The sequence below is a fragment of the Odocoileus virginianus genome, chromosome 7 (assembly GCF_023699985.2).
Source record: "Odocoileus virginianus isolate 20LAN1187 ecotype Illinois chromosome 7, Ovbor_1.2, whole genome shotgun sequence".
Lineage (NCBI taxonomy): Eukaryota > Metazoa > Chordata > Mammalia > Artiodactyla > Cervidae > Odocoileus > Odocoileus virginianus.
The window spans coordinates 32,479,070-32,488,136 of NC_069680.1; the positions used below are offsets into that span (position 1 = coordinate 32,479,070).

At 52.4% G+C, this 9,067-nt stretch overlaps 1 protein-coding gene across 41 annotated transcripts in view; it reads left to right on the top strand.

The window, feature by feature from the left end:
- The window catches only part of JAKMIP3 (Janus kinase and microtubule interacting protein 3), a 91,137-nt gene that overhangs the window by 18,037 nt on the left and 64,033 nt on the right, over positions 1-9,067 (top strand). Inside the window, exon 1 of one of the 41 annotated variants that reach the window (XM_070470452.1) lies at positions 3,692-4,303. The exons of 39 other annotated variants lie outside the window; for them this stretch is intronic. The gene's annotated coding sequence lies outside the window, so the exon portion shown is untranslated. Of the gene's footprint in view, positions 1-3,691; positions 4,304-9,067 lie in introns of those variants that run through there. One more of the 41 variants, XM_070470454.1, reaches the window with a different exon arrangement.

Genomic DNA, 9,067 nt, shown 5'->3' on the forward strand with positions numbered 1-9,067 from the left:
CAGCGTGGGGTCTTCAGAGAGGACATTGTCCACCCCCCCACCCCTGAGCTCAGGACGAGAACTGTGTGCAGGGGGCGAATTTGCTGCGTTACATAAAGCGTGAGTTTGTGCATGTATATAGGTGTGTTTGAAAATGAAAGCCGATATTTTCTAAATCCAAAAATAAATGTATAGTCACTGTTAAAAGTTACATACAATACAGGAAGATACAATCCAAAAAGTCAGCTGTTCTGAGATCCCACCCTCTAGAGAGACATTTCATACTTTGGTATGTGCACTTTCAGACTTTTTATTTTTCTGTAACTGAAACACACACAATATATATATATGCACACTTATTTTCCCCATGTTTTTATTGTGTTAAAATGCATTTAATGTTAATTTACCATCTTTGCCACTTCATTTTTTTTTTTGGCCACACCACGTGGCTTGCAGGAGCTTAGTTTCCTGACCAGGGATCAGACCCCAGCCATGAAAGCACCACGTCCTGACCACTGGACCGCCAGTGAAGTGCACAGCTCAGTGGTATTAAACACGCCCATGCTGTTGTGCAAGTCACCACCACTCATCTCCATGACGCTTGGCGGCTCGCAGAATGAAAGCCACTCCCACTAAACAGGAGCTCCTCCCCCGCCTCCTCCCAGCCCTGGGAGGCCCATCCCACCTGCTCTCTGATCCTCACTGCTTTTAGGGACCCCATATGAGTGAGATTCCCTGGTATGTCTTTTTGGGCTTGGATGGTCTCACTTAGCATCATGTCCTCAGGGTTCATCCACGCTGTAGCATACTGTGGAATTTCCCACTCCTTTTGAAGGTGGAATCATATCCAATAGTGTGTGCCCATCAGCTTTTGCTTATGCGTTCATCCGTCTGGAGACACTTCCACCTCGTAGCTCTTGTGAATTGTGCTGCTCTGAACACAGAGACACAATATCTCAAGACCCCACGTTCAGTTCGTTTGGGTGTATACCTAGAAGTGGAATTGCTGGATCACATGGTAATTCTGTTTCTTTGAGAAGCCATCATACTTGTGTTCCAGCTGCTGAATCATTTTACATTCCTGCCATGAGTGCTCAGGGGTCCAGTTTCTCCACATCCTCACCGGCACTTGTTTATTGCTTTATTTTTTTTTAATAGTATCCATCCTTATGGATGTGGGTTGATATCTGGGTTTCCCTGATAGCTCCGTTGGTAAAGAATCCACCTGCAAAGCAGGAGACTCCAGTTAGACTCCTGGGTCACGAAGATCCACTGGGAAAGGGATAGGTACCCAGTGCAGTATTCTTGGGCTTCCCTTGTGACTCGGCTGGTAAAGAATCCACCTGCAGTGCGGGAGACCTGGGTTTGATGCCTGGGTTGGGAAGATCGCCTGGAGAAGTGAAAGGCTACCCACTCCAGTATTCTAGCCTGGAGAATTCCCTGGACTGTATTAGCCCAAGGAGTCACAAAGAGTCACGCCTGAGCGACTTTCACTTTCCCTGACAATTAGTGATGTTGAGCATCTTTTCATGTGCTTATTGGCTGTTTGTCCACCTTTAGAGAAATGCCTATGCAAGCTCTTTCCCCTTTTTTTCTTAATTTTTAACTTTTTTTATCTTTTAAATTATGAAAGTATGATAACACATTTACAGGAGACTTTGAAAATACAAAACAAAGTTACATATAGTTCCACTGTATATTACAATTTTTTAAGTAGATAAACTATGATTTTCAGTCAGAGTTTCAATATCAAACTCGCAAAAATTAATAGAATGAATAGACAGAAAAGTAGAAGGATATAGTAGAGCTGACAAGCACTGTGAACCAATTCAACATAATTAAGACTCATACAATTTTCACACGACAGCAGGGTACAAATTCTACTCAAGTTCCCATAGACTATAAACCTTTGCCCATTTTTTAATCTGGCTGTTTCTTGTTGTTGAGTTTTAGAGTTCTCTAGATAGTCTAGATACTAATCTTCTATCAGATGCATGATTTGCAAATATGTTTCTTCCATTCCAGGGGGTTCATTTTTACTCTGGGAATAGTGTCATTTGATGCACAAAATTTTAAAAAATTTTCATGAAGTCCAATTTGTCTATTTTTTCTTTTGTTACCTGTGCCTTTGGTCATGGCCAAGAAATCACTTTCAAGTCCAATGTTGTGAAGCTTTTTGTCCTGTATTTTCTTCTAAAGGTTGTCTTGTTTTAGGTCTTACATGTAGGTCCACCCTTCGATTTGAGTTGAGTTTTGCATGGTGTGAGGTGAGGTCCAGCCTCATTCTTTCCCATGTAGATACCCGGTTTTCCCGGCGCTATTTGTTGAAAAGGCCGTCCTCTTTCTAATGGATGGTGCTGGCACCCTTGTCAAAAATGACTTGAATGTGTGTGCGAGCTCCCTGTTGTATTTCTGGTCTCCCTGTTCTATCCCATTGCGCTGTCTGTCTTTAATGCACTTGCTTATTTTTAAAGATAGAAGTGTTGCCATACTGTACACACTTTTCACAGCCGGCTTTTTAAAAGCTTAGCAGTTTGCTGTTTACATGTCTCCTCATCGGGACAGAATCTCAGCCGTGCTGAATGGTGCTGCTCACTGTGGTCCGTGTTCATCTGAGACTCATGTAAATCATCTGTCGTTGGGCTTTCAGGAAGATCCCCCAGAGAAGGAAATGGCCCCCACTCCAGTATTCTTGCCTAGAGAATTCCATGGAGAGGAGCCTGGTGGGCTACAGTCCACGGGGTCACAAAGAGACAACTCAGCGACTGGGCACAGACATTCAGGAGGCTTCCACTGAGGTGGTGTCTCTGGTGTGTTATGGGCAACGTTGTGATAATCTTCCCTGATTGGGTTCTATTTAAAGTGCCTGGCACAGGCTAAGTGCTGTGAAAGTATTTGTTAAATAAAATCTGTACAAGCACCATTATCATTCTCTCACGATGCATTCTTCAAAGTCGCCTTTCTCAGTTAAAACACGTGTGGTCTGCCTCTCACTTGGATGGACGCCACCCTGAGCTGGGCCTGAGCAGACCCTATGGAGTGGGCAATCCTGTGCCCAGGCCCCATGTGGCCCTCAGCAGGGCGTAGGGTCTGGATCTTGGCCCCCAGAGCCGCCCTCCTCTCTCCACACCCACCTTGGATCGTGGCTCCAGCACTTGCCAGCAGGGTGACCTGGGCAGATTACCTGACCTCTTGGTGCCTCGGTTTCCCACCTGGCCTCCAGCATGGCCGCAGTGTCTGTCCTGCAGGGCAACGTGTGAGGCCCCCGGCAGCCCAGTCCTGTCTCCTTGATCAGCCAGAGCAGCTGGACTCCAAGTGCCCTGAAGCTCGGGAGAGCCCTGAGGCCCTGCCTGTTCTGGAGCACCACTTCGCTTCCGCCAGTCCGTGATGGAACGCGGCCAGGCTGACAGAGGGCACGCTCATGTGCTCATCCGCTGCATGGGTGGGCCCGGCGGCATTGGATTCGTCTCTGTTTTCATTCTTCAGAGCTTAACGGATACTAATCCCTCCTGTCACCTCAGCATGAACACCCTCAAACTGGAAGTTCATTCATATCGAGTTGTTACTGTTTAGTTGTTAAGTTGTGTCTGCCTCTCGTGACCCCGTGGACTGTAGCCCTTCCAGGCCCCTCCGTCTGTGGGATTTCCCCGGCAAGAACAGTGGAGCGGGTGCCGTTTCCTTCTCCATTCATATTACTGACCTTACTGCTGCCTGGAGCCTACCGGGGTTCTCTAAAGCTAAGGGGGCTGGGCGCTGTCCTGGAGCGCTGGACGCGGAGGGGAGCACTGTGGCAGGAGCTGTCCGGCGTCACCGTCTGTTCCCGGGAGGATGTGGCCAGACCCGCCGAGTCTAGGGTTCCTGCTGCGCAAACAGAGAAGCCGCCCCCCACCGCGTCCTCCCCGCTGCCTCTGAATGGAGCGGCCGTCTGCCTGGAGCATCTCGGAGCTGCTCGAAGAGCTCGCGATCCTGCTTAGAAACGAGGGAGCTGGTCCCTCCCCCTGGATGTAGTCATCGCGTGGTAAATTCCATCTGAAAAGAGGAGCCTAGCGCTTTGCTGAGTCACAGAAGCTGGGGAGCTGATTGCACAGGCGCCGCCAGAGCGTCCCGGGGTCAGAGGAAGGTGGAGGAGAGGCCGCGGACCGGAGGGGAGAGGCCGCGGGCCGGAGGGGCGCCGGTGTAACTGCTTCGCCTTGAGCGCTGCGGGGGCTCTGCCGTGTTCAGCTGGGGCTGAGGGCTTTCTGCACGGGTTTCCCCGTGTGAGCTGGCTCCTGTGTTCAGCGTGCACACGGGTGTAGCTGCAAAGTTCACGGGGCGCAGGGGGCAGGTAAGTCCCCTTACGTGTGCGAGGGGCATCAGAGGACGTGGGCCCCACCCGCCCTCTGCTCCTGCGGCATCTGGGGGAGCCCTGGGTCCAGGGCGCCGGCTGCTCCTCCTGGGCTCTGGGCTGTGGGATCCCTGCTCAGAGCTGGAGCCGTCTCCCGGCAGCTGTGGGGGTTGGGGTGGGGGCTGGCTGTGTGGCTCCGTGCTGGGTGTGGCGAGCACCCGGCTCCCTCGTCCTGGGGGTGGGATGGCCTGAGGGGGACTCGTGGGCCAGGTTTTTTTTTTTAATAACAGGCATGTTTATGGCTCCCTCCTCACCATCTGTCTGCCTTGTGGAGGGATGGGGTCTTCTCTTTAAAACTTAATCAAGAATCACAGTCTGTCCATTGACATCCTCTCTCCTGCAAGGGACTCAAAGTGTTTGGGGGTGACAGCAGCTTATCACCTGATTTCCAGCACTTTTCCTTGAAAGAAGTGGGTGTTGTTGCGCGTGTCTCGGTCTCTCCAGAGAAGAGAACGTCAGCAGTTGAGTGGAGCTGGTCGGGCTTGGTGGAAAGACCGTCACAGGCCAAACATAAATGATTCTGACACGTGTTGGATTGTGAGTGGGCTCGCTGTGAAGCTGTGTATGTGGACTGCAGCTGCAAACACTGTTGCCTTTGACTCTGCCATTGGTTCAAAGCCCAGGTCTGAGGTGCAGATTTGAGGATGCTTGCGGCGGCTCTGGGCCTTTGCCCGGCTGTTCCAGTGCTCCCTGAGTTCTGGCGGGGAGCAGCACGGCAGAGCAAAGCCGGCCACGGCGAGACTTCAGTTCATCTTGATGGCACCACCGACCCAGGGTCAGCCTCTGAGCTGCCCTGGGGTCTCAGAAAGTAGGTCGCACCTGCCTGGTAGAGGCCAAGGGCCATGTGGGCTGGCGCAGGTGTGTCCAAGCCGTCCGTCCTCGGCTCTGGGAGGATGCGAGGGCTCGCTTATGAAATGCAAATGCTGCACATGTCAGACTGGGTGCTGGGCAGACCCACCACCTGGAGCCCTTACCTGACAACGTGGGACCACAGGGCGCAGCCCTGTGGCTGGTGAGCTGGTGGGGGCGGGAGGGAGGGCATAGGAAGAGCTCCGCGTCAGCCGCAGACCAGGGACCCCTGCCCTGAGACAGCGGAGTACCCGCACGTGCCCTTGGCACTGAACGGACTGTGGGGGTCCGTTCAGGGCGGTCCCACCTCTTGCGGGTTTTCGCTGCTCTTTAGACTTCCCAGGTGATGCTGGTGGTAAAGAACCCTCCTGCCAATGCAGGAGACGTTAGAGACACACGTTCAATTCCTGGGTCCGGAAGGTCCCCTGGAGGAGGGCATGGTAACCCACTCTGGTATTCCTGCCTGGAGAATCCCATGGACAGAGGAGCCTGGCGGGCTACAGTCCTTGGGGTCGCGAGGAGTCGGACACGACTGGAGTGACTGAGCACACAGCACTGCTCCTTGGCTTCCAGGCGATCGAGCTGGACGTAGAGTAGGTGCTGATGTTCATTCTCCAGTCAGCCCCTGAAGCAGCCCTCCTCAGTGAGGGACTGCAAAACCCGGGACTCGGGTCACAGCGACAGGATGCCATTTGGAGGGTGTCACCCTGTCTTCCTACCCGAGCCTGGCGGGCGCAGTTCCTGGCTCAGAGGCCCTGGCTGGGGTCCCCAGCCCACGGCGAGCAGAGCTCCAGAGCCCGGGCCCAGGGCTGGCCTGCACCATCCGCCCCAGGCCCTTGGTGCCGGGCTGGCGCTTGTCCCTTTGACGCCGCAGGAGGAGGCCACCTCGCGTGGGGGAGGGTCGTGGGGGCCACACTGGGGCACCGAGCATGGGGCCAAGGATGCAGTCGATGGCAGCCTGGCCTCAGAGGGAAGCCAGGCCCATGCCTGGGGCGGGAAGGCATTCCACGCTGGGACTGTCCCTGGGGGCCTAGGGGCTGGGACTCGACCGGAAGGTCCTGAAGGTTCAAGGCCAAGAGACCCTGTGGGTCCCAGGGACCCCGTGCTCCGCGGCCGGCGGCTCTGACGTTGAGCTGTGCCCTGGCTCCCTGCTGGCTGAGCGTGGCCCCCGGGTCGGGTGTCTCTGCCCTCTGCCGGGACTCTGCCAGCGGGTGCTGGGTTGGCCCACCGTGGCTTTGGCTCCGAAGAGCCGCCTGGGTCTTCCTGCATGTGGAGAGCTCTGTGCGAGTCCAGCAGTGGCAGGGCTGCGGGGACGGGGCCTGGGAGGAGGCTGGGCAGCGCCCCCAGAAGACTTTCCCCAGGCCCCCCGCCGTCCACTGCTGGACGTCACCCGGCCCCGTGTCGTCTTGGATAACGGGGCGGCTGGGAACAGGAAGGACCTTGGAACCCATCGTGTCCACACCGAGGTCCCCCAGACTGACCTTTCTGTGGCTCCTACGTCTTTTGGAGATGGACTGTGTGCAGGAAGCGATGCACTATTCCTAAAGCAACAAGGGACGTTTGTCAGGGTCTCACACATTCGGTGTGAGGTTCGTCTGCGGGCAGGCCCCAGCGCGGCAGCTGATACACGTGTCTCAGGGTTTTACTAAACAGCAGCCTTGACTGTGCCCTGCTGTGGTCTCAGGGCGGGACAGAGGCAAACCCAGAAGGACCTTCCGGTGGCGGTTAGCAGATGTGGGGCCCGGGGGTGGGCTGGAGTCTGGGGGCTCCGCCGAGCCCACTGCTGCGGCTGCTCCACGAGGCAAGTGCTCCCCGAGACTCTCACACGGGTGTCCGTGGAGCCAGGCCCAGCGGGACGCAGGGTGGGGTGGTCCCTGCCCGTCTGACCCAGCTGCAGAGCCCAGAGCGGCTGAGCGCTCGTGCACGCCCGCCAGCACCTGTGGGCGGCCCCGGCTCCCTCACCCGCGGCTCCACGGGGCCGGGAGTGCGGTGCTGGCCCTCACCTGCCAGTCCCTGAGGAGGGGAGGCCCCGTCTTCTCGTTTGCTTATTTGCTGTCTGTTCACTCCTTTGGAGAAAGTGAAAAGTGAAAGTGAAAGTCGTTCAGTCGTGTCTGACTCTTTGCGACCCCATGGACTATACAGTCCATGGACTTCTCCAGGCCAGAAAACTGGAGTGAGCAGCCTTTCCTTTCTTCAGGGGATCTCCCCAACCCAGGGATCGAACCCAGGTCTCCCGCACTGCAGGAGGATTGTTCACCAGCAGCCACAAGGGAAGCCCAAGAATACTGGAGAGGGCAGCCTGTCCCTTCTCCAGGGGATCTTCCCGACCCAGGAATCTACCCTGGGTCCCCTGCATTGCAGGCAGATTCTTAACTGAGCTAGCAGGGAAACGCTTTGGTGACAGGTGTTTAAAGTCATTTGCTAGTTTTTAAATTGGATTATTTGTCTTCTTTTTAATGAATTTTGAAATGTAAAATATATATATATTCTGAAGACAAGACCTTTATCAGATTTGTGTATTTTGTAAATATGTTCTCCCGGCCTTGGCTTATCTTTTCATTTTCTTAACCATACCTTTCAAAGACAAATTTTACATTTTTATGAAGTCTAATTTGTCAATATTTCCTTATATGATATTTGTGCTTTTTTTGCTAAGAATGTTTTTTTCTAATCCAAGATTCATGGAAATTTTTATCTATTTTCATCTGGAAATTCTATAGTTTTAGTTTCACATTAGTTCCACGATTTATTTCTACTAGGTTTCCAAACATGAGTTGAGCTGTGGGGTTGTGTGGTTTTTTTCCTTTTTTGTTTGTTTTTGGCATATAGATGCATAACTGCTCTAGCACCATTTGTTCAAAAGGCTGTCTTTTCTCCACTGAATTTTCTCGTACCTTTTGTCAAACACTAATTGGCCAGATAATACATGGGGCTCTTTCTCGGTTCTGCTCCATGATCTGTGTGTCTTTGCATCATACGTTGCTTACACATCACATCATTTAATATTATATGCGTACATATACACCTATATGGGGCCTCCAGGTGGCTAGTGGTAAAGAACCTGCCTGCCAGTGAAGGAGACACAAGAGACTCGGGTTTTATCCCTGGGTGAGGAAAGTCCCCTGGAGGAGGGCATGGCAGCCCACTCCAGTGTTCCTGCCTGGAGAACCCCATGGACAGAGGAGCCTCTCGGGCTACAGTCCAAAAGGTTGCAAGGAGTTGGACATAACTGAGCATATGACATATACACAAATATGACGTCATATATTATGCATGTATCACTATAATTTTATTGTAAGCTGAAAGTCCTGGTGTTGATTCCCAACTCCAAATCTGTTATTTTCCAAAATTACCTGTTAGATTTTCCCAAACTGCAAATTTAGATCATTTGCTTTTTCCATATCTGTTTTAGAAACAGCTTTTCAGTTTTTACAAAACAAAGTTCACTGGAATTTTGAGGTTGCATTTGACGTCTATTTCAACTTTGGGGAAATTAACATAACAATATTAAGTTTTGTGCTCCAGGAACAGTGTGTCTCTCCATTTAGATCTTTAACTTCCTCTCATGAGTGTCTTGGGGCTTTAAGTGTATAAATATTGTAACTGTTTCATCTGATTCCCAAGTTTTCTGTCTGGTAGTTGCGACAGCGGAGCATCTCTGAATCTAGTTCTGATTGCTGTGTTTGTCGACAATGGATGGTTTTCCTTGCTTTTTTCTGATCTCATAATTCCCTTTTGAATGTCAGGCATTGTCTGTGGAAGAGTGGAGCCTTAGGGAACATGTATGCCAGAAACGGGCACCTGCCTCCGGGGGTTGGAGGTGGGTTTGAGGGACCCCGGCAGCAGGGCAGTGGG